This window comes from Taudactylus pleione, unplaced genomic scaffold (assembly GCF_031769625.1).
Source record: "Taudactylus pleione unplaced genomic scaffold, aTauple2 ptg000040l, whole genome shotgun sequence".
Lineage (NCBI taxonomy): Eukaryota > Metazoa > Chordata > Amphibia > Anura > Myobatrachidae > Taudactylus > Taudactylus pleione.
In genome coordinates, this window is record NW_028284442.1 from 17,352,355 (window position 1) to 17,378,036 (window position 25,682).

At 46.9% G+C, this 25,682-nt stretch overlaps 1 protein-coding gene across 2 annotated transcripts in view; it reads left to right on the plus strand.

The window, feature by feature from the left end:
* Positions 1–3,157: 3,157 nt before the first annotated feature.
* The window catches only part of PLEKHG7 (pleckstrin homology and RhoGEF domain containing G7), a 181,960-nt gene continuing 159,435 nt past the window's right edge, over positions 3,158–25,682 (plus strand). Inside the window, exon 1 of one of the 2 annotated variants that reach the window (XM_088454488.1) lies at positions 3,158–3,205. The gene's annotated coding sequence lies outside the window, so the exon portion shown is untranslated. Of the gene's footprint in view, positions 3,206–3,485; positions 3,505–25,682 lie in introns of those variants that run through there. The other variant, XM_088454495.1, reaches the window with a different exon arrangement.

The window sequence follows — 25,682 nt, forward strand, 5'->3', positions numbered from 1 at the left end:
CGCACTTGGCCAACATCGACCCGCTTGCGAGCGATCAGCACTCGCGAGCGGGTCTGAATGAGGCCCAGAGACCACAAAGTTTGTCCAAAGCAGGACTGGCTGTGAAAAGCCTGGGGCTGGTTGTGCTTGGGGAGGGGGGGGCATGTCCCTTTTTTTTACGCAATTAAAATTTTAACACATATGCTTAGATGGATCTCACTGATTCATCCATGCAACTGTGTCTTATTTTCTCAAATGCATGCCCAGTGCCAGTGAGCACCTCTGTCATCTGCAGATGCCCCTGTATACTGCTCCACTGGTCCGCACGCCGCTGTCCTGCACTCCTGCAGCCCGCCCTCGCAGCCGTTGTGTGTATTCCAATGACCATACAATTCTGTGAATTAGTAGCTCCACCATTTTGTGAGTGACAACAATCTCACTCTGTGAGAGTGCTGAATCTGCAGTTAACCACATGATGTGATGGCATACCATATCTGTATTGTGCAAGGAACATGTCCATTAAGGATTCAGCCTTAATGATTGTAATTTCATTGCTTTTTGAAGTTTGAGTGTGAGAAATTCAATAGGTTTTATAAAATTTCAGATCATGTCTAAGAAACCTTATTGGAACATGTGATACCATAAGGTTTTTTTGTCTATGGAATATATACAGTAAAATAGTGTCACCATGCACAAATGTACAGCCCAAAATAATCAATAATCAATATAGCATTAAAATAGCTTTGCCTGCAACTCGATATACGGTTGCCAAACTCTGTTTATGTTTGGTCAATCAGAGAGGTTTTCTTGAACCCTGCAGTTCCCGGCAGCATAGTCCTGCTTCCTACTTTCTATAGACGTTGTGATGTCAGCCCATGGAATGCACAATTAGTTTTGTCATATGCAATAATTTTGCTAGGGGGTTTGGCCTGTGCTTTCCGATTGCCATTTCATAGTGGTCAAAATTAGCAAGCAGCCTATTGTTAGCAACCAATTTTTCTGCTGTCACATCTTATCTATCAGAATGCAGGTTATTTTACTGATCTAATACATTATTAGGGGTATTCAATATGGGAGCGATAACATCGTTTTTGCATTAATATCGCACTTTTGACATCATTATCGCAGGTTTGACTTTTACACCGTATTCAATTTCAAAGACTTATCGCAGTTTTGAAAAGTCTTTGATAAAAAACGGGGATAACTTTTCACCATTGAATAGGTGTCGAAAAAAAGTGCAGAATTGGGGTTTAAGGGTGCAGGCTTCAAAAATATAGCCTGCACCCCTGGGAATGACATTTAAAAAAGAACTGTGTCAAAAAAAGTAAAAAAAAATAGGGACACCCCAAAAAATTAATTTAAAAATTGGGGTGAAAAAAAAAATGGGAAAAAATAGTTTAACAATACGGAAATAGGTTCAGGGCTATTCTGCAAGTATGCGGCAGATGTTTTCTAGAAATGAATTATAGCGGCAGGTGCACAAATGCAGAATTTTTAAAAACTTACTTTAGGGACATAAAAATATGCTAGTACCCATTTTCATGTACCCCAAATTTGATGGGACCACTTAAAAAAGGAAAAAATAACCTAAGTGCATCACTTCTTCAATGTCGGAAAAAAAACACCTGCTGCGGCTATTTAAATCCCCGACTTTCAATTAAAGGCTAAAACGGGGGTACCCATAGTGTTCCCCCATGTTTTTACTACTTAAGGGGGGTCTTACAATTTTTGAAGAAAAAATTCGTAACTTTACGCAAATCCATCTTCGGAGTTTCCCGTTCTCGTTAATTTTATATTGAATACGGGTATAAGCGGGAGCGCGCCCGATACTTTTACGCAGGTAAAAACTCCGATATGAAACGTTAACTTCGACAGTGAAGTTAATGTTTCATATTGAATACCCCTCTTTGTATAATGCAAATTCAGACACGATCATCAAAAAGTAAGTTTACATTTCATCTCATTAAATCTATACCATATATAGAAAAAATATAAAAATATATATAATAATATATGACCATATTAAAAAAAACAATAATCATTGCAAGCTTATCTCTAACATATATTTTGTCAATATATGAAGTAAATTCCATTAGGTTCAAAGGTATGAAATATAAAATATATATAGATTTATATAATATATGTTTGTGTATGATTTTTTTTATAAATAATAAAATATAATTATGAATGATAAAAAACTGTATAATTAATTTTATAACTAAGAACAAAGGGGGAGAGGGGAAGAGAACTCAGAAATAGGGTGATTCTCTGTGTGATGCATGGGATATGTCACGATCCAGTGCAAGTGTTCCTCTGTGGAGGACTGTGAGCCGGGGGGTTCGGGTGACTATGGGAGTGACTGGACTAGGTCTCCTAGTTGCGGCCGAACCCAGGTTTGGCTAGACCTGTCCAGAGGCGCTGAGTCTAACTCACTTGGTGGTTTCCTCAGTGACCCCTCCAATTGGGATTTGGTTTTCACCACACCAAGTGAGCAGGTCGCGGCCCTCTGGACAGGTACCTGGGATTGGCAGAAGGCCAGAAACTATATACAATGCTAGAACACTGGAGGTGAACAGAATGCTATCTGGATACTAGAACTTAGGCATGGACCGGAAATAGTTAAATATCCAGGTGCTGATTAGCACAGAAAACACAAACATATACTGGGTATTGCACAGACAAGAGCAGAGTGGACTCAGTGAATATATTGGGAATGCTAGAAATGTGGGTGCTGACTGCACAGACAAGACACAGAGAGAAGACAGGCATATACTGGGAAAGCTAGAAATGCTGGTACTGGACAAAGGCAAATACTGGGAGAGATAGAAATGCTGGTACTGGATAAAGGCAAAATACTGGGAAAGCTAGAAATGCTGGTACTGGACAAAGGCAAAATACTGGGAGAGCTAGAAATGCTGATACTGGACAAAGGCAAAATACTGGGAGAGCTAGAAATGCTGGTACTGGACAAAGGCAAATACTGGGAGAATGCTGGGAGGTCCAGCTGTGAGCTAACTAGTGATTAGCACAGTGAGACACAGAGAGGTGGACAGGCTGGGAATGCTAAAAGGTGCAGCTGGGAGCTAATAGTAATAGCAGGTAATCTGACACCTCAGTTACACAGGGTAATAGCCACAGAACTAACAGCACTTAACAAGACACACAGACATAGAAAACATGAAAGACAGAAAACTGGGAGAGAACTGAATAGCACAGAGCAACAGTGGTGAGTATCACAGGCACTGGAACAACGAAGTTGAACAGCAGTTACTTGTTCCTGGAGTCAGACTTAAATACCCCTGGGTGGCTGATCATTGATCAGAGGATCAGCTGAGTGACCACAGGACTATCATTGGGAGAGACTAGTCAGGTTATATGAGCCAACATGGCTGCGCCCATGCCTGGCACCCCGGAAACCAGGACGCACGCATGGAAGCCCTAGCGGACCCCAGGGAGAATACTCAGTCACCACTCACCTCCACTCCCAGCGTCTGGACACCTAAGCCCAAGGACACCAGCGCAGAGGTGAGTAGCGGCCGATCCCAGGCTGCATCCTGACAGGACATTTACTTACATTCAAGTACATGAACTGTAACTATTTTTTCTGGTGACAACATCTTAAATACTTCTTTGATAGAAAAACTACACCCAAAAAAAAATTCATTACAGTAAACCGTAAACATTCCAGAAGGAACAGTTTACTGTAGTGAATATTTTTCTGGTGTATATTTTCTTCTAATAAATTATTTAGACTTGGACAACAGAAAAAAAATGTGGTATAGAAACCATTCATGTACTTGTATGGAGTCTACTTTCGTAGCCTCAATCTCCACACAAACAATAAAGGACATAAAGGTTATACACCAAGGCAGTAAATAAAAGGAAGAATACACACCCTATTTTCATTGGAGATAGTTTAACATCAATAGCTATTCCAACTTGGGATAGAAAAAAGTAAGATACGTGCATTTATATAAATAATACCCTCTATTCTTAATCCTGTAAGAATGGTACTATGAAGGACTCCAGGTGAGCAGGCCACTCAAGGTGGATGCATTTTAGTTGGGCTCCTTGAGCCCTGTGCGCCTCTCCAGATGCTGGTTGTTTCACACCAAGCCCAGCGTCTGAGTCAGGGATAAAAACACAGGCAAGCAGGCATATCCCTACCCCCCAGCTCCCTGCTCGGAGAGACCCGGGAGTCCGTACCCACGCTGCTGGGCCAAATGACCACGGCCATCTTTGGTATAATAAGCCAGCGTCCAGTTCTCAGTGGTCAATGTAAGCAGGGAAGAGAAAGAAGAAGTAGGGCCTGTTATAACTGGGTGCAGAATCGTTGGTCTCCTCCCTGGAACATAGCTCCAAGACAGCAGGGAACCATATTTGTCTGATAGATGCGGGCTGAGGTGGTCCCCTCTGAATATCTGTAAACAAGGGGCAGAAAATGTGCAAAGGCACTTCTAATTGCCCATGCTTAAGCCACCACAGATGACTGGTGGAAGTGGGCTGAAGGAGACCTGTGAACGAAGTGCATAAAGTGATTGCGACTTTTCTTGGTCCCCTTTCTCAACTAAGGAAGAATGGAGGTATGGGGTCCTGCCTATGGAGGAAGCCTGAATTACAGGTGAATATTCTGTTTGCTTTTTATTGTCTATCTAAAGGTTTGTTATAAAATTGGCTATAATTACCTCAAAGCGGCTCTAATAGAAGCCAAGTTCTTGTATCTAAATATTAGCTGTAGACTGAAATAACACCTTGCTGGACGAATATCATTTACAAACAAAGTTTATATGAGGTGGGAGTCCTTTAAAGAGCACTGACTGTGCATGTACATATTACTGGGGTCTTTTCTTTTCTCCAGGACCTAAAATTATTATGAAATAATTCCTGGATAAGTCGGGAGTATCAAAAATGTTGAAAAATAGAACTGCTAACCCTCAGCGAAGTGACCCTCATTCCCCTAAGCCTATACCACCATCTCCAGAAGCTTCAAATAATATGGGGCCACAATCATCATTAGGCATAATGACTGCTTCAGAGGTGTCCACAGAAGTGTCACCAATCATTAGGCCTTTACTTGAGCAACGCTTCATACCTATGTTTGATCAAAGATTTGAATCTCTACAGTAATTGCAACCCTTGAATCGAACATCAATTAATAAAGTCCATAAACTTATCAAATTAATTCTTCGCAACATCCCATACATCAATATAACACTTAAAAAGAATTATACTTTTCTCAAAGGGATTATAGTTTTCTATATATTGTTCCTCCCAACACCCCATATAAATTTCCAAAACTTGGCACAAAGGGTGTTTCCATTGCTGCCTAGCAGCATTGCACAAAGTATCTTCAAATTTAAAATAATTATTATTTAAAATATAATTAATGCAATGTAAAACAAATTATCTTTTTTCTTTACACATATTTACTCTATGACACTTTATACTTCAATGGGGTTGGGTACGGGATGCCGGCTCTCGGGATCCAGGTGGTCAGAATCCTGATGCCGGCATCCCGACAGGGTTAGCACACGACACTTGTCAGTCAGTATCCTAACCCTAACCCTCTCCGTAACCCTCCCTCACTGGTGCCTAAGCCTAACCTCCCCTCCTAGTGCCTAAACCTGACCTGTACCCTTCTTGCACCCTAACCCTCCTCCTAGTGCCTAACCCTAACCCCTAACCTGCCCCCTAACCCCAGGACTTACAGTTCGGATGCCAACGGTCAGGATGCCGGGTCCACGATTCTGACAGGTGACGGTATTCTAAGCGCTGGCATCCCGACTGTCGGAATTTTGACCAGATACTTCTGTACAATGATTCTACATCTATTATTATTATTATTATTATTATTATTATTATTGTTATTATTATCCTTTATTTATATGGCGCCACAAGTGTTCCGCAGTGCCTTACAAAGTGCATAAACAAATAACACGCAGTACAATACAGTGTAGGACAAGGACATGGTCAGGGTCAGATTGGGCCGCCGGGACGCCAGGCCGTTCCCCGCTGGGCCGGTCCCTTTTAATGCCTTTAGAGCCTGGCGGCTACCCCTCCCTCACCCACCCCCCTGCTGGCCCAGCAGCCGCAATCGGAGCTCAGCTTTGATCGGGCAGCGTTACAGCTTCTGCGCATGCCGGCAGCTGCCCTTCCATCACCCACCCCTCTGCTCTGCCAGCCCAGCTCCCTGCCACGATCGGAGCTCAGCTCCAATTGGGCAGCTTACCGAACCTAAAGAAAAATGGGCAACGAGGGAGCTGCTGCGCATGCCCAGCTGCTGAAGCACCCCCCATAAGCCATTGCGGAGCCTGTCAGTTCATCTCCAGGCTGTCTGCGGCCTGCCTCGGCATTTCCAGGACCATCTATGTTCTATGTGCACGGCACTGTGCACGTTGCCTGCGACCACAAATGAAGCAGGCATACACACAGGAGCTGGCAGCCTACAAATTCTGACTGTGTCACAGTGTGACAGTGGGATCGGTATGTATTACCCCTAGTGCCTAACCCTAACCCCCCCATAGTGCCTAAACCTAACCCGTCCATCCATGCAGCCTAAACCTAAATCTCCAGGGGGGGTAGCCTAACCCTAACCTCCCCACGGGGGTGCCTAACCCCCCTTCCGCTAGCCTAATCCTAACCCTCCCAGAGGGGTGCCTAACCCTAAGTCCCCCCTGGGGGCTCTGACACCTAACCCTTCCCCCACGCGCATGTCCGCGCCTGCCAGCTGGCTTGCCTTCGTTCGGTATGCCGGACTTCGGGCTCCCGGCGTAGGTCTAATGACAGGCGTCGGGATTTTGACGCCTGTCTTTAGTACCCTGCTGGGATTTGGCAGTCGGGAAGCCGGCGGTCAGCATTTCAACCATCGGCTTCCTGACTGCATCCGGTGATAGTCAGTAAGTAAACTATATTATAGATATCTAACATATGTCTGCCTGCCTGTATATATACATATATATATATATATATATAACTAAGGTGCCGCCCATCCATTTGCTATAATTGATAGCATTGGAGGCCATACTCAGATGAAATGCAACTTGCATAGGGCTGGTGTATGAGGGGCCGTTCAAGTCAAAATTACAGCTTTCTGGATATGTCATATACCTAAGTTATTGCTTTCTGGATATGACATGCTAAAATGGATATGATGTATACTGAAATGGATATGACGTATGCTGAAATGGATATGACTTACGATGAAATGGATATGACTTATGCTGAAATGGATATGACTTATGCTGAAATGGATATGACATATGCTGAAATGGATATGATGTATGCTGGAATGGATATGATGTATGGTGGAATGGATATGACGTATGCTGAAATGGATATGATGTATGCTGAAATGGATATGACATATCACGTATGCTGAAATGGATATGACGTATGCTGAAATGAATATGACCTATACTGAAATGGATATGACCTATACTGAAATGGATATGACATATGCTGAAATCGATATGACAAATGCTAAAATGAATATGACATATGCTAAAATGGATATGACATATACTGAAATGGATATGACATATGATGAAATGGATATGACATATGATGAAATGGATATGAATTATGCTGAAATGGATATAACTTATGCTGAAATGGATATGATGTATGCTGGAATGGATATGATGCATGGTGGAATGGATATGATGTATGGTGGAATGGATATGACGTATGCTGAAATGGATATGATGTATGCTGAAATGGATATGACATATCACGTATGCTGAAATGGATATGACATATGCTGAAATGGATATGACATATGCTGAAATGGATATGACATATGCTGAAATGGATATGACATGCTGAAGTGGATATGACGTATGCTGAAATGGATATGACATATACTGAAATGGATATGACATATGATGAAATGGATATGACATATGATGAAATGGATATGACGTATGCTGAAATGGATATAACTTATGCTGAAATGGATATGATGTATGCTGGAATGGATATGACATATGCTGAAATGGATATGACATATGCTGAAATTGATATAATATATACTGAAAAGCACATGACAGTGCCAGCCAATCACGGCTCTCTCATATAAGCAGGGCTGCTGAGAAGGAAAAGCAGGAGTACAGTGTTGGATCCCGCACTGTGTCTGGGACCTGATTGACCTACCGGTAGGTGGAGAGGTGTCCGTGGTGCTATGCAGCGTAAGCTGTGGTCCCAGATGCTGGCCAGGTGTTGCGTTGCACCTCCGCTAGCCCACAGGGTGCCTGGCAGACGGGCACCCATCGATGTCCTGCTGTGGGCTGTAGAGTGATGCGGGGAGCCACAGTGTGGTGCTGCCCCACAGTCCTATGGGGTCAGTCTACTGTGCTGTATGCACTGCCAGGGTGGCCTCGGGGACTTTTTCAAGGACTCCTTGAAATAGGCACTGAGGCCAAAATGCATTGGAGATCAAGCCACCCACACTCACCACCACTACAAGAACTTTAATCAACCATTTATTGCTACACCGAATCCAGGCCGCAGAGGATCCAGCACTGTACAACCCGGCAAACCTTGGGTTCCCCTTTCCCGCCCTGGCAAAGCATACAGCACAGTAGACTGACCCCACGGGACCAATAGGGCAGCACCACACCACAGCTCTCTGCATCACTCTACAGCCCACAGCAGGACATCGATGGGCACCCGTCTGCCAGGCATCCCGCGGGCTCGCAGAGGTGCAACACAATGCCTGGCCAGCATCTGGGACGACAGCTTACGCTGCACAGTGCCATGGACATCTCTCTACCTACCGGTAGGTCAAAAAGTTCCCAGAGACAGTGCGGGACGCCGCCAACTGCACAAGCTACAGGACTTGAACAACACCCCATGCATCCCAGTTCCGGAAGACTGAGACCATAGGTCCAGCAGGGGAACGTGCAGGAGTAAGGACTGCATGGATAGGAGCCCCCTCAAAGGGTCTACCCACTCCCCAACTGTGGATCACACAGAGCCATCTGCTCATCCCCACACCTCATAACGGAACCACCTAGGGAAGCACTGTGTCTTACCGAATAAAACACTTTGGATTCCACACTTACTGTCTGCCTCATTTTTTCTCACCCACACACCCACTAACATAGCCTCCATTTAGCCCCAATACACACACCCTCTCCTCTCCATCTCCCTTCCCAACATTCCCCTTGCCCTTCCCCCCCCTCCCCAGCCAATTCCACCACACCATCGTATCACACACACCCAGCAGGAGCGCACGTGTACCCCTTATTCTTCATATTCTACCTGCAGGCATTGGTACTCCTGTTAATATCACGTTGCTGAACCTGCCCACTTCCCATACCACCTCCCACCAGTCCCCCATCCTCACCCCATCACTCTTCTACTTTCTCTCCTCAGACCTTCCCTCTATTATCCTCGGTGACTTCAATATTCCTATTGATATCCCCACAGAATCTACTGCATCCAAACTACTCACCCTCACTCCTCATTTGGACTCTCCCAATGGACCTCCTCACCCTCCCATGCGAGTGGGCATTTGCTTGATCTGGTATTCACTCACCGTTGTGATATTTCTTCCTACTCCAATTCCCCATTCCGCCTCTCTGACCATCACCTCCTCTCTTTTAACCTATCCCTCTCTCCTTCCCCTCCTCTACCTCCGAAAGCCACCTTCACTAAGCGTAACATTGAAGCTATCGACACTGCTTTCTTTTCTTCCCTACTTGACTCACTTCTCTCCCCTATCCTCTCTTTCTCCTGCGCTGAACAAGCTGCTTCCCTATACAATGCCTCCCTTACTTCTGCTCTTGACTCTGTTGCTCCGGCGATCACTAAGCACCCTCGCAAATCCACACCTCAACCCTGGCATGCCAAATGCACCAGATACCTGCAAATGTTCACGAACCGCCGAGTGACAGTGGAGAAGATCACGCTCTCAGGCAGATTTTCTCAATTTCAAATTCATGCTGTCATCCTGCAGTGCTGCCCTTTCCCTCTCTAAACAGTCATATTTGAAGAATCTCATCTCCTCCCTGTCCTCATATCCCCAGAGCCTCTTTTCCACCTTCAACTCCCTCCTCTGCCCACCCCCTCCTTGTCTCCCCTCCTTGCTCTCTGCCACTGAGTTTGCTACATATTTCACATCTAAAATTGATTCCATACGTCAGGACATCATATCTAACCAGTCCCCCAGCTCTCCACCTCCTCCTTTCCCGGATCACCTCTCCCCATCCATTTTACCGACTCTGACATCCTTCTCCCCTGTGACTGGAAAGGAAGTTAAGGCCCTTATCCAGTCCTCCCCCCTTCCACCTTTCCCCTTGACCCTATCCCCACCCACCTCCTCTGCTACCTCTCTCCTTCTGCCTGCTCCCAACTTGCCCACCTCCTTAATCTCTCCCTCTCTTCTTGCACTGTTCCTTCTGCATTCAAGCATGCCCTTGTCTCCCTCATTCTTAAAAACCTAACCTTGATCCTAAAATTCTCTCTAACTACCGACCAATCTCTCTCTTCCCTTTTGCCTCCAAACTCCTTGAGCGTATTGTTTACAACCGCCTCACCACATTTATTTCCTCCCACTCCCTCCTTAACCGTTTTCAGTCTGGCTTCCGTTCTCTCCACTCCACTGAAACTGCCCTCAGAAAAGTCAGCAACGACTTCCTTGCTGCCAAGTCCAAGGGCCACTACTCCCTGCTCATTCTCCTTGACCTCTCTGCTGCTTTTGACACTGTGGACCACCTTCTACTGCTGCATATCCTTCACTCCCTTGGTCTACGTGACACTACTCTCTCCTGGCTGTCGTCCTACCTCTCTGAACGTTCCTTCTCTGTTTCCTCTCATGACGACTCCTCCCCCCCCACAGCCTCTTACAGTAGGTGTTCCCCAAGGTTCTGTTCTTGGACCTCTCCTATTCTCTCTCTATACGTCTTTTCTAGATAAACTCATCAGCTCTTTTGACCTCCATTATCATCTCTATGCTGATGATACTCAGATCTACCTTTCCTCACCTGAACTTTCCCCCTCTATAATGACTCGTATCTCTGCCTCTCTGCTATCTCTTCCTGGATGTCCCAGCGATTTCTCAAACTCTCAAGCTCGAAGACTGAGCTGATAGTCTTCCCACCCTCCCACATAACATAATGTCCCACTATTTCTTTATTAATAGATGGCATAACTATCTATTCTAGTGCCAAAGTGCGTTGTCTTGGAGTCATCCTGGGCTCTTCTCTCTCCTTCAAACCACACATTCAGAACCTCTCGAAGTCCTGTCGTTTCCATCTCAAGAATATTTCCTAGATCAGACCCTTTCTCACCCAGGATGCTACCAAAACCATTGTACATTCACTCGTCATGTCCAGATTGGACTACTGTAACCTTTTCCTAGCTGGCCTCCCCAAATCCCATCCCTCTCCTCTCCAGCCCGTGCTCAGTCCTGCTGCTCGGCTCATCTTCCTCTCCAAACACTCTACATCTGCCTCCCCTCTTTTGCAAGCTCTCCACTGGCTCCCCTTCCCTTTCAGAACCCAATTCAAGGCTCTCACACTCACTTACAAAGCCCTCACCCATTCCTCTCCCATTTACATCTCTGATCTCATCTCCCTTCACTCCTCTGTCCATCCTCTTCATTCACTTAATACACACCACCTTTCATGCCAATTGATTACTTCCTCCCACTCCCGCCTCCAAGATTTTGTCCGTGCTGCTCCTCACCTTTGGAACTCCCTCCCTCTCCCCATCAGACTCTGCACCTCTCTACAATCTTTCAAACAAGCTCTTAAGACCCACTATTTCGTTAAAGCCTTCCAGCTCTCATCCTAACTTGCTGCTACATCTTCCTTTCTCCCCTCCTACCCCATCTGTGTCACTCCTGTTTGTCTTCCCCTCCCTTAAAGAATGTAAGCTCTTTCGAGCAGGGCCCTCTACCCTCTTGTGCTTCTCCCTACTGTAATTTAATTCATCTCTTACTCCCCACTGGGGCAACTAACACTTGGCTGCTTATGCGGGCATAAAGGTTGCTAATATAGCAATGTTTATCCATGTCATGTATTGTATTGTATTGTAAGTCAATGGTTACTTATTTGTCTATGTACTTTGTAAGGTGCTGCGGAACACTTGTGGCGCCATATAAATAAATGATAATAATATAAATAATAATTTGAAGCGCGGCCCACCCCTCTTACTTGTACAGTGTGGCAGAGCTGGAAAGGGGAGGTGAGTGCTAACACTATAGTCAGTGGTGTAATAACTATGGCTGTGCTGATGATGGTAATGTAACACATAACTACTACTGCATGTACTATTAGTTATAGCTGCAGATAGGAGACTGCCTCTTTTTAGCTTTTTTCTCCTGTGAGGATCGTGCTCCTGCTGCAGGCAGGTTATGTATTATTAATGTTACTTTCACTTCCTTTCTGTCCTCATTCTCTCTCATCTCAGCTCTTTCTTTACTCTCCTTTCTCTATGTCTGATTTCTTGCCAGTACCCCAGGTCCCTACTCCCAGCAAGAAGGCTCCTTCATAATCCAGCAGGTGGGGAGGATCTCCCTATTGCCTGGCTAGATGTACTGTTACTGTATGCAGGCTGCTGGTCAGAGGGTTATAGTCTGCCACAATCAGCAGTAGGCTGTGGTTTTCACACCCCATACATGTACAGCATTATTATAACACTTACATGGCTTTGTGTGTTTATTTAGTGCATATACTGTATAGGTACTGTATGTGTGCATGTCTACATACAATTCTATGTCTAGGGCTTTATATTGTGTATGTATGTATGTATACATGGGCGCCGAGAGGGGGGTGGAGTGGGTACAGTTTACCCAGGCCTGGGCTTGCTAGAGGGGCCCGGCATGGCCCTCACCTCCCTCACAGCAACTTAGCACACAGCTTGTGCTGGGCTGCAGTGTGAGACTGCTTGCAGCTGCTGCAGCAGCCAGAGCAGTCTCCTATGGCTGTGGGGGGGAGCGATCACACTGATCACGCCCCCCCCTGCTTAGCACTGGGCTGATATATTTTTGTGTTTTTTCCAAGGGGGCATGGCCACGCGTCACGTGATTAGGCCATGCCCCCTCCTTTACCCGGTCCCGGCCAGGCTCTCTACGGCCCTGTATGTATTCTGCCACTCACAAGTTGGCAGCGGCAGAATAAATACATACATACATACATACATACACAATATAAAGCCCTATACATAGAATTGCATGTAGACATGCACATACAGTACCTATACAGTATATGCACTAAATAAACACACAAAGCCATGTAAGTGTTATAACATACCTCCCAACTTTTGCAGAGTTCCACTCGGGACATCCACGCGGCGAAGCATTCCTGAAAAGGAGCGTGACCTATGTGAAATAAGGGCGTGACCTAGCAGCATGCCCTGTTTACATTGCTAAGGGCCGTGCCCAGCATCTCCGAGATGCTGGGCTGCCCCCGGACTTCCCCCCCCGTACTGTGAATAATATGAGATATGGTAAGAACTTACCCTTGTTATCTCTATTTCTATGAAGTCCATAGGGTTCCACAGGACTCCTGCCCTATCGCACCTGTACTGCAGATGGGCTTTGTTCTGGTCACCGTTTTTTCCATCTCCTTCTGGTGAGAATGTGATTCTTGTGTGTTCCAGACTTTCTTCTCTCTCTTTCTTCTCCTCCTCCAGCCTATGACTTGTTATATAATTGGTTTGCCTTGGCTCGGGGGCGGGGTATAGAAGGGGGACCCCAGAACATAGGGTTCCACAGGATACCTTGGGGTATAGGCGGATGATGTCAGACATAGGACACCACAGAGTTAAAGTTTTCAGCCTCTCAGGATGCACTGGGATGCCCCTTCTATACCTCACCCCCAAGCCAAGGCAAACCAGTTATGTAACAAGCCATAGGCCGGAGGAGGAGAAAAAGTCTGGAACACATAAGAATCACATTCTCACCAGAAGGAGATGGAAAAACCGGTGACCAGAACAAAGCCCATCTGCAGTACAGGTGAGACAGAGCGGGAATCCTGTGGAACCCTATGGACTTCGTAGAAATAGAGATAACAAGGGTAAGTTCTTACCATAACTCATAATTTCTACTTCAGGGTCCATAGGGTATCCACAGGATACTTTGGGGATGTCCCAAAGCAGTATCCTTTAAGGGTGGGGACGCTCCTGTGCTGAAAGGGGAATTCACCGCCCAAAGGAAGCATCCTGAGAGGCAAAGGTATCGAATGCATAATACCTTACAAAGGTATGGACAGAAGGCCACGTGGCTGCCTTGCAAAGCTGAATAGTAGAGGCACCACATAGAGCTGCCCACGAAGGACCCACAGACCTAGTGGAATGAGCCCTAACAGAGGATGGAACAGGAAGGCCTTCATGAATATAAGACTCAGAAATAGCCATGCAAATCCATCCTGCCAAAGTTTGCTCTTGGCAGGCCAACCCTTCTTACAGAAGCTATAAAGGACAAACAAGGAGTCAACATAAATCCTTAGAGCCAGTATCACGTCTAAGGTGGCCTCACTTACCGAGAGGTCTGGAGAATTAAAGGCCGGCACTATGATTTCCTCGTTAATGTGGAAACTAGATACCACCTTTGGGAGAAAACCAGGGCAAGTGTCCCTATGAAAAATGAGAAAGGGAGGCCGACATGAGAGAGCCCCCAATTCTGAAACCCTTCTGGCCGAAGCAATGGCCAGAAGAAATACAGTCTTAGCTGTAAGCCATTTCAAATCCACTGAGCCGAGTGTTTCAAATTGCGGTCCTTGGAGAGCCCTCAGGACCACAGCAAGATCCCAAGGAGCCACTGGAGGAACAAAGGGAGGCTGAACACGAAGAACACTTTACAGAAAGGTGCAGACATCAGGAAGAGTAGCAATCCTATGCTGAAACCACACTAACAGGACAGAAACCTGCAGCTTCAGAGAAGCAAGGCAAAGACCGTGATCTAAGCCCACCTGCAGGAAAGCCAACACCCTGGATATCTGGAACACCTGAGGATCATAAGCTCTAGGGTGACACCATTCAAAGAAAGTATGCCATACTCGATGGTAAATTCTTGCAGATGCAGGCTTCCGAGCTCTGAGCATGGTGTTAACTACAGAGCTGGAAAAGCCCCTGGACCTTAAGTCTCAACAGCCACGCCATCAAATACAGACAACCCAGGTCCAGGAAATGGCAAGGACCTTGAGACAACAGGTCCGGACATAGAGGCAACAGCATTGGAGTGTCTAAGGAGAGACTCTGAAGATCTGAGTACCAGTGCCGTCTGGGCCAAGCTGGAGATATCAGCAGGAGCATGCCACCTTCTTGCTCAAATTTTTGCGAATCACTCGAGGAAGAAGGGAGAACGGAGGGAAGAGGTATGCAAACTGGAAGGTCCACCGGACCAACAGAGCTTCTACCAGAAGTGCCACTGCATCTCTTGTTCTTGACCCATACACAGGTAGCTTGTTGTTGTGTCGGGAGGCCATGAGGTCTATCTCTGGAAGGCCCCACTTGTTCACCAGGAGTTGAAACACCTCCTGGTGAAGAGACCATTCTCCTGGATGCATGTCTTAATGGCTGAAAAAGTCTGCCTCCCAGTTGAGGACTCCTGGTATGAACACTGCCGATATGGCAGGGAGATTGCCTTCCGCCCAAGCTAGAATACGGGACACCTCAGTCGGGGCCGTCTGACTGCGGGTCCCTCCTTGGCGGTTTATGTAAGCCACTGTGGTGGCATTATCTGACTACACCTGCACGGGTTTTCCATGCAGGACATGTCTTGCTTGCTGGAGAGCTTTGAATACTGCCCGAAGTTTTAAGATGTTTATCGGAAGTGCAGATTCTGCTGGCATCCACCTTCCCTGGAAGAAATGTGGACCCGTCACCACTCCCCAGCCTCGGAGACTGGCGATCATTGTCAGAAGGACCCAGTCCGCAATCCAAAAGTGTGCCCCTTGTTCAGGTGAGCAGTGTGCAGCCTCCAGGCCAGAGACAGACGTACCTCCGGGGAAAGCACCATTGTCTGTCTCTTTATCCGATGGGGCTAACCATTCCATCTGGAGAGGATCAACTTCTGCAGAGGTCTGGAGTGAAACTGGGCATACTCCACCATGTCGAACATCGACACCATGGATCCCAGTAACCTCATCGCTGAGTGATTAGACACCCGGCGACTCTGCAGGCAACTGCGTATTTTTGCCTGTAATGCAGAGATCTTTTCCTCTGTCACAAAGATCCTCTGTTGGGAGTCCAAACAGGGCTACGAGATGGAGCATCCTCTGTAAGGGAACCAGGGAGGACTTTTTCCAGTTTACCAGCCAGCTGTGAGTCTGCAACACAGAGACTGTCAGTTGCAGATGGCACTGAAGTATCTCTGGAGACCCTGCCAACAACAGAAGGTCGTCCAGATAGGGCAACAAGTGGACCCCCTGCATCCGCAAGTGGGCTGCCATAACTGCCATGACTTTGGTAAACACTCGAGGTGCCGTGGCCAGACCAAAGGGAAGTGCCTGAAACTGGAAGTGTTGGTCGACCACTGCAAACCTGAGGAAATGTTGGTGTGCTGAAACAATGGGGATATACAGGTAAGCGTCCTGAATATCTAACGACACCATAAAATCCCCAGGATCCATCGCTAAAATGATGGAACGCAGGGTCTCCATCCGGAACAGAGGAACCATCAAGAATTGTTGAGGGATTTGAGGTTGAGGATGGGCCGGTAAGACCCATCGGGTTTCTGTAACAGAAAAAGATTGGAGTAATACCCCGATCCCCTCTGGGACAACGGAACCGCCACTATAATTCCAGCCTGGAGCAGAGAGTGTAACACCTTCCGGAATACCAGGGCCTTGTCTTGATCCGACTGACAGCCCGTGGTGAAAAATCGGCTGGGAGGCATCCGCCGGAAGGAGAGGGGGTACGCCTGAGAGACCACTTCTTTTACCCAAGTGTCCGTGGTGGTGAGACACCAGCACTGTGGGAACTGAAGAAGCCGGCCTCCCACTTTGGGTTCCCCCAAGGAGAGGCCCATCCCGTCAGGCGGAAAGCTTATCGTCTGAGTTGGAAGTACTCCAATAACAAATAATTCACAATAAAATAAGCACGCCAACACAATGGTGCTGCAGGAAATGCTTGGGTGGCCACTTACACCCTATTAATGTCAATGTAAAACAGTACTTGCAGTTCCCGCGCTCCTCTGGGTTAAGTATTCAGTTATAAATAGTTAATAAAAGAGAAGGATTTTCTCAGAATGGATTCTTATGGTATTCCTTTTTCACCATCTCTCTTATATTCAAACGATTTCAGATAGTAGATATGCCCAAATTCCTCAAAAGAATAAAAAGTAGTATATAGTGAAGTACAGTTTATTAATACATAAAAACATCCATAAACACATATAGGTAGCAGCTTACCAGAAATATTGGGGTGCAGGACAACTCACACCCAAAACAGCATATACAGGTATGTAAACAATCACCTCCCGGGATGGGTTTGTGTAGTCACCCTGATTCCTATATTGCAGTGGTTCGTCCTCTGACCCCTACTCCTGGTATGTATTAATGCCGCTCCTCTCTCACCAACGCGTTTCTGCTCATACAGAGCCTTTCTCACCTTGATAACCAAGGCCGCACGGACTGCCCATATAAGGCCAGGTATATAGACTTTAGACTTAGACTCCGCCTCCTTACTACGGAGGGGCTCCTGGTCTGAAAAGTCAAACATCTCATTGTTATCAGACAACATCATACTGAGCCGTCTGACACTAAAGGCTGCTTAGGAGGCTGCAATGATGACTACCCCTGTAAAACATCCGACAGGTGTTGCACCGTATTGGACAATGAATTCACCCACGCAGGCTCCTGCGAGACCTGGGGGGGGCGAAAGCGGGAGACACTGGGGTACCATCAACTGCCTGGGGAACCCCTGCATGGGTGACGACACAACCGACTGCTGTGATAACCCCATCTGGGGCAACGCAGGGGGAGTCGCTAGCTGGCCCACAAGGGTTGTAAGTGCCTTAGCAAAACAAGCCCAGGGCGGTTCCTGCACAGGTGCAGTGACAGAAATCGGGTGTGATATAAGATAACACGCCCTACATAACCCCTCAGTGTTTCCGTCACCGTCCACTAATGGTACATTACATGTGGTACACTTTAGCTGAAGAGGAAAATCACGTTTACTCTCAGACATGAGTGTAATGTAGTGTGGAATCAGTATGAAATCCCGTGGCCGCATGGCCAGCAGTTCGATTCCCGGCATTGGCAGGCCGACAGATTAGCAGAGCCCGGCAAAGGAAGCCCGACAGCACTGGAACTCCCGATCGTCCCAAAGGTAAGTATATTCTATACTAACCTAACCCCCTAACCCTCCTTTAGGGTGCCTAACCCTAACCTCCCCCCCAAGTGCCTAACCCTAACCCCCCTTCCCCGCTGCCTAAACCTAAGTCCCCCGGGGGGGTGCCTAACCCTAAGTCCCCCCCAGGGGTGCCTAACCCTAACCCTCCCCCTAGCCTAACCCTAACCCTCCCAGGGGGGTGCCTAACCCTAAGTCCCCACCGGGTACCCTATACCTAACCCTCCCCCCCACGGCTGTCTGCTCGCGGCGCCCGGCATCCCTACGATCGGGATGCCGTGCGTCTGGAAATTGACAGGCATCTAGATATAGACGCCGGTCATTTATCTCACCCTGGGATAAAGCAGTCGGGAAGCCGGCTGTCGGGATTCTGGCAGCTGGCTTCCTGATTGTATACCCGTAGTGTATGTGACTCCCCTCACAGATAAATGCTTTTACAGTGAGGCAATGAACACCCTGCAACACCGCACCGCAAGGGCTTTAGCAGAGGAAGAACACGGATAGTAAAATGTCTGACAGTCAGAAGTGAAAGTACAGGCAGCAGCGTTAGCAGTTAGTCACATACAATGCATAAATAAATCACCTGCAGTACCAGCACTATGATCAACTACACAGACAGAGCCTGGTAGGAAACAGTGCTGCATACTCTGACCTTAATCGCAGGAGAGGCATGCGGGGGGACCAGGACCGCGATGCAACTGGTATTTAGCGTCCAGCAGCGTTTGCACACTCTTAGAAAATGGCCGCCGAGGAGCAGAGAGGAGGCGGGCCAGGGGGAGGAGCGCTGACACAGCCCGCCAGACCGCTATGGAGAGCCACTGTGCAGCGGGGGAGGCGCCGGCTGTGAGACAGGGAAGGCGCTCTCCCCTGACATGCAATTAACCCCTGGGAGGCCAGACCTTTGCCACTCAGCCGCGGCCCGCTGTCCCTAGTGGTCTAGTGGAAGCGCAAGTTAATACCTGGCTCCACGTGCAGCCAGTCCCCAGGGAGCCCCCTGCCTGGGGACTTAGGACTGTGTTTCAGCGGGTACCATCCGAGGGACCCCGCCACTTACCTGCCCCCTTGAATCCGGCCACAGTCCGGGTAATCCGGGGTCACCGCTAGCTGTGACCCCAGACACCCACCAGCATCCCCGGATCAGTACCGGCATTCTGGTCTGGCGGGGTGAAGGAGCGACAGCATAGATGTCAGTACTGACTGTCTATGCTGTGCAGCTCATCTTGAGCAGCCACAGCTGCCTTGAAGAACTTCAGGGGCCATTACAGCCCCTCTCTGTTATATGGTGATCCGACTCTGAGCCGTGCACCTACAAAACTAGTTTGTCTTGGCTCAGAGGCAGGGTATAGGAGGGGGATCCCAGTGCATCCTGGGAGGCTGAAAACTTTAACTCTGTGGTGCCCAATGTCTGACGTCAACCGCCTATACCCCAAGGTATCCTGTGGATACCCTATGGACCCTGAAGTAGAAAGATACTATGCGTATGCACACATCTATTCTCGCTCTGCATACACGCTGCTCTGCCGCGGGCAGGACAACAGGACAGTCCCAAAAAAACAGGACTGACCCACTGAATGTGGGACAGTTGGGTGGTATGGTTAAAATAATGCTTGGCATGTGTGGGGTGTGAAAACCACAGCCTACTGCCGATTGTCTGACCCAGCAGCCTGCATACAGTAACAGTACATCTTGCCAGATAATAGGGGAATCCTACCCCACCTGCTGGATTATGAAGGAGCCATCTTGCTGGGAGTCAGGGCACTCCCTAACATGAGCAGGGACCTGGGGCACTGTCAAGAAATCAGACATAGAGAAAGAAGAGAATGGAGAGTAAAGAAAGAGCTGAGATGAGAGAGAATGAGGACAGAAAGGAAGTGAAAGTAACATTAATACATAACCTGCCTGCAGCAGGAGCACAATCCTCACAGGAGAAAAAAGCTGAAAAGAGGCAGTCTCCTATCTCCAGGTGTAACTAATAGTACATGCAGTAGTAGTTATGTGTTACATTAACATCATCAGCACAGCAAAAGTTATTACACCACTGACTATGGTGTTAGCACTCACCTCCACTTTACAGCTCTGCCACACTGTACTCCTGCTCTTCCTTCCCAGGAGCCCTGCTTATATAGGAGAGCTGTGATTGGCTGGCACTGTCATGTCCATTTCAGCATATGTTATATCCATTTCAGTATATGTCATATCCATTTCAGCATATGTCATATCCATTTCAGCATATGTCATATCCATTTCAGCATACATCATATCCATTTCAGTATATGTCATATCCATTTCAGTATATGTCATATCCATTTCAACATATGTCATATCCATTTCAGCATACGTCATATCCATTTCAGCATACGTCATATCCATTTCAGCATATGTCATATCCATTTCAGCATACGTCATATCCATTTCAGTATATGTCATATCCATTTCAGCATATGTCATATCCATTTCAGCATACGTCATATCCATTTCAGCATACATCATATCCAGAAACCAATAATTTAGGTATATGACATATCCAGAAAGCTGTAATTTTGACTTGAACGGCCCCTCATACTGGTGCAAGTTTTGATGGTGCGACCGATGGTTGCATCTAGAGGTGCACCAAGCGGTATTGCAGCATCTGTAATGCTAAGATTAGGTGTCTCAGTCCCTGCACATTCGGACGCACGGCTGTGCACCATGAAGGGGTTAGTAGAGATGCAACTACATCCAATATAGGGCCGTATTCAATTAGAAGCGAAAAGCCGTTTTCCACGAAAAAGTAGCGCCGTGGTCGGAACATCTCTGTTTTCAATTCCACATGGTTTTCGCCTACGCAGCAAGTCAATACAATGCAATAGGTGAAAAAGATTCGTCTAAGAATAGCAGAATTTTAATTTTGGTGAGCAAACGTGGGAAAACATCTCAGAACCTTTGAGACAGCCCCCCAAAGGACAACTGTGTCAAAAAAACTTAAGAACACACCAAAAAGGTACTTTCATTTTGGGGGTGAAAAAGCACAAACTGGGGGGACAAGTATAAAAACTAGCGAAATAGACTTCTTGGGGTGCTGTAAGGATGGGTCAGGTGTTTTTATGATTGCAGGTGCATGCAACAGGTGCGTTTTTCACATTTTTTAAAACTTCACTTTAGAGACATAAAAAGATGCTAGCACCCATTTTCAAGTACCCTAAATTTGAGAGGTCTACTTATTTTCACCAAAAAATACTGCTTAGTGCCATTCCTCACCACTTGTGCAAAGACGCTAATAAGAACCCATTGAAACAACTTAAGTACCCCAAACAGTTTAATTAGGGCTATTCGGACACATCTACATTGATCCCCAATGTTAGTGCATCTTTTTGGGGGGTTCAGGCTGGTTTCCCCAATTCTGACAGCACTTTTGGCCTGTTCTGAATTTGCTGCTTGCCATTTTCGTGTGGCTTGCAATTGAATACGGCGAATAGCGGGAACGTGCACGATAAGTTTCTGCGTCCAAAAGACGCAATGGCGCAAAAGTCCAGCAGGTGAAACTTTTCCGCGGGTGCAAAACTAATTGAATACCGCCCTTAGAATCTTGCCCTATAAGGAGTATCCCATTCCCTTAGCAGACTCCACCCTCTCAACAGAGCCCGCCCCATGAGGGCTGCTACCTGGACATGGTTTATAGACATTACTGCATAGCGATTAAAACACTCAAAATAAGCAGCATGGAGTCAGCAGTCAAGTGTTAGGTGCCCTTGTGGGGAGAAAGGAGTAGAAGAAAGTATCAGGAGAAGCACATGAGGGACGAGGGCCCCACTCATGAGAGCTTACATTCTAAAGGGGAGGGGCAGACAAACAGGCATGACCAGAGGCGGATTGGGAATTTAAAGTGGCCCTGGAAAAAACTGTGAAAGTGGCCCTATATGCGAGCACCCTGGAAAGTGGGTGTGGTCTCGTAGCAAAGGGGTGTGGCCTAATGTGAAATGTCATGTCTGCAAGCCACTCCCTGTTTTATTCATGCTGGGGGCATGCCCACCACTCCAGGAGCTGACAGCCGTGCCCACAGTCCCTCTCTCCATTGAATAAACACAGCAAGCATGTGAATGAGTATTTTCTTACATTTATGATTTATCTGCAATGGGGAACCTCTGAAGAAATTGATCTTCCCAGGACAGGCAGTGTCTTGAGTTGGTATTCATTATTCATGCAGGAGATCCCATGGTCTGGAAGCCGCCTGTTTGTGTTGCAATAATACCAATGTCATCATCATGCAAAAGAGGTTCTACCAGATAACAGAAGGTTGGGGCAGGACAAAATGTGAGTTTCCCATATCAAATAATTTTATATTAATAAAATATATTTGCTCATTTGGTACCATTTGCATCAGTAATATGATTTCATTAGAATTGTTGTCTTACTGATGATTACTCTCCACCAGTCTTTTCCTCTAATAGTACTAGCAGTCCTACCGTCCATCCTCTATGTGTGTCTCCAGCACCATCTCCTTAATGTGTCTCCAGACCATCCCCCTATGTGTCCCTCCAGCGCCACCCCGTCTCTCCAGTACCATCCTTCTGTGTCTACCCAATACCATCATCATGTGTCTTCCCAGGGTATCATCCTGTGTCTCCCCAGCACCATCCTCCTGCCGGGCTGCCTGTCATGCTAAAAACAAGTGACAGCCTGGTAAGGCAATTCGGGGGGCGGGGCCACAATTGACAAGCGGCCCCACGGACCAATCGGCCCACCTGGATTCTTCCCGCTTAAGGTAAGGGCCAATCCACCCCTGGGCATGACACAGATAAGGTAGATAGGGAGGAAAGATCATGAAGTGGGTTAGGATGAGAGCTGGAAGGCCTTGATGGGTAGTGGGTCTTCAAGAGCCATTTCTATTGTACAACACTTATAAGTAGGCCTCCAATTAATAGACAATTTATTTTTAGGATCTTTGTTGAATCTTTTATATATGTTGGCAACATCGAAATATATTTTTTTATATACAGATCCACAAATTGAGACAACTTGCAGTAACTCAACCTGTTCCTGATATAATCAGGCATCTGGGAGGATTCTTGAGACTTTTATAAATCTTAGGCAGAAAATAGAATATGGGTATCTTGAATGTTCTATACCCATATTCTTCATTATTTATACGGCCTTCCACTAGACCTTTATTTAACAAATTTCCAATTTCTTTAACCAGCCTCACATTCTATATGCCTCTTTCAAATAATTATCCCAATACATTAGGACTATACGGTCCCCTCCCTTGTCCTGGCACCCTGCTAGCCAGATGCTGGGACCATGGGGCTGCGATGGAGCCGCCCACAAGGCCCTGTGTTCCACTCTGATTAAGACTGACAGATATCACACTCCTACAGATTTTGCCATTTGCAGATTATGGGGTATATTTATTATCCTCTTGTAGTTGTAGCTAGAGAATATCTATTGCAACAATCTATGAAAGGGTTAATTTCAAAGATATCAGATATTTCTATGGACAACTTATTTACCACTGCTTGCCTCCACACCTATAGACCTTTATGTTGTGGTGGATTTAAACAATTTATGAAAAGATTTTCACTAAAACGGATGGGGTTAGCTGTCATCTGTCAGTGGAACCAGCGAAGAAGAGGCTTCACTCAATGCCCACCATGTCAAATAATTATGCATATAAGCGCAGTTTGGGCCTGATTCAGCACAGGACGGAATTGCAAAGCTACAATTATGGCATACACATGCGCAGAGCTAAAACAACAGCCAAGTGCATGCTTTCTCTCCTTTGCGTTGCTTGCTGAATCAGGTCCTAAGTTACTTGCTATATAGCAATCACATTTGTCCAGAGTGACAATGTTTATAGCCAGTGCTGCAGAGCTGTAACAATCACTGGAAAAATGGTGCCGCCCATTTTCCCAGTGATTCCCAGAGGCCAGAATCTCCTCTACTGCACCCGCCGGAGCACTGCTAGAGAGGAGGAAGCCAGCAAAGAATCTGCACACGGGCCCCCTCTTCTCTTAAAGCGCCACCGATTCTATACATTGTGTTTATACTAAGTATCTGCCTAACTTGATTTCAGACAGATTGATATTCCACAAGGTCCAGTTTTTCCTCTGTCACCGGCCTCTAGGAGTCACATGGGGTGCTATGGCTATAAATAACCCCCTGGATTCAGTGGAGTAAGTTCATCCCAGATGCCCAGAGGCAAATTATCATTTGCCTCCCCCCCAAATATGTGACTATGTTTCTATTAGGCCTATTTACTAAAGTAATTTTTCAGGATATCCCCCAAAAACACCCTTTATCAGGAGATATCTACAGATTTATAGAATCCCCTTAATTTATCTGCATTCCAGAGACTGGCCCCGGTAGCTAATACTATCTCAACGTTGCCTGTTGCCTATGGTCTACACAGTTCAAAATGTATCAGGAGAGGGAACCCTATCATACCTCCCTGGCACTTTCTACTCAGACTACTCATACACAGTAGCGCTGAAGGAGAAGTGAAGGATTCTCATTATGGTTGTGTATAGATCCCCTTCAGCTAATGTGCCTGAACACATGCAAAAGGGTTGGGTACGGGATGTCAGCAGTCTGGATCCCAGCGTTCAAAATCCTATCTCCGGCATCCCAACACTTGTATGCTAACCCTCCCCCTCTCCCTATCCTAACCCACCCTCTTTGGTGCCTAACCCTAACCTGTCTGCGTGCATACATCATATATCTATAGCCTGCGTGAAACTTTGCAATTACTATCCTTGCAGAATCAGGCCCTGAGTTTGAGTTAAGATACTGTAAGACTGCCACTGTGGTGGGACTACAAATCACAAAATGCCCAGTCTACTGCCGATTGCTTCACATGCCGGGAAGTTGCTGCACTAAAGATCTGCTGCCAGACTCAGTCGCTGGTGCCCCAGGCACCCACCTCCCATACATTCTTACCCGCAGCTCCGTCTGGTGCATCCTTGCTGACATCCAGCTCCTGGAAGATCTGCAGCCACGCTTATGCTCGGGCTCACTGCACAGGTCAGTGGCTAGAGCTTCCGCTAGGAAGGAGTGGGACGGGGAGTTGTGGGTGAGGGGGGCACCGGGACTGCTACACGGGTCCGCGGCTAGGGATGCTGCCAGGGAGGAGTGAGACGGGGAGTTGTGGGTGGGGAGGGGTGCCGGACGTGTCTCACTGGCATAAAAAACTGCTGAGGAGCTGAGACACCAAAGAGCATGGACAGGTTATAGATAGATGGAAGCAGCAGCTGATGGTCTGACACTGAGCCCTCCACTAGTATATGGTTATGGTAGCTTCTCGGGTGCCAGGAAGAGGTGCCATCTATTGAGCGGCTGTAACGGTACACTCTGGGTACATATTCACAGCCCTAAGTGGGCTGAATATATTGTGGGCGATGGAGGAGGTGCCCCTTTAGTGCTGGCGCCTCCAT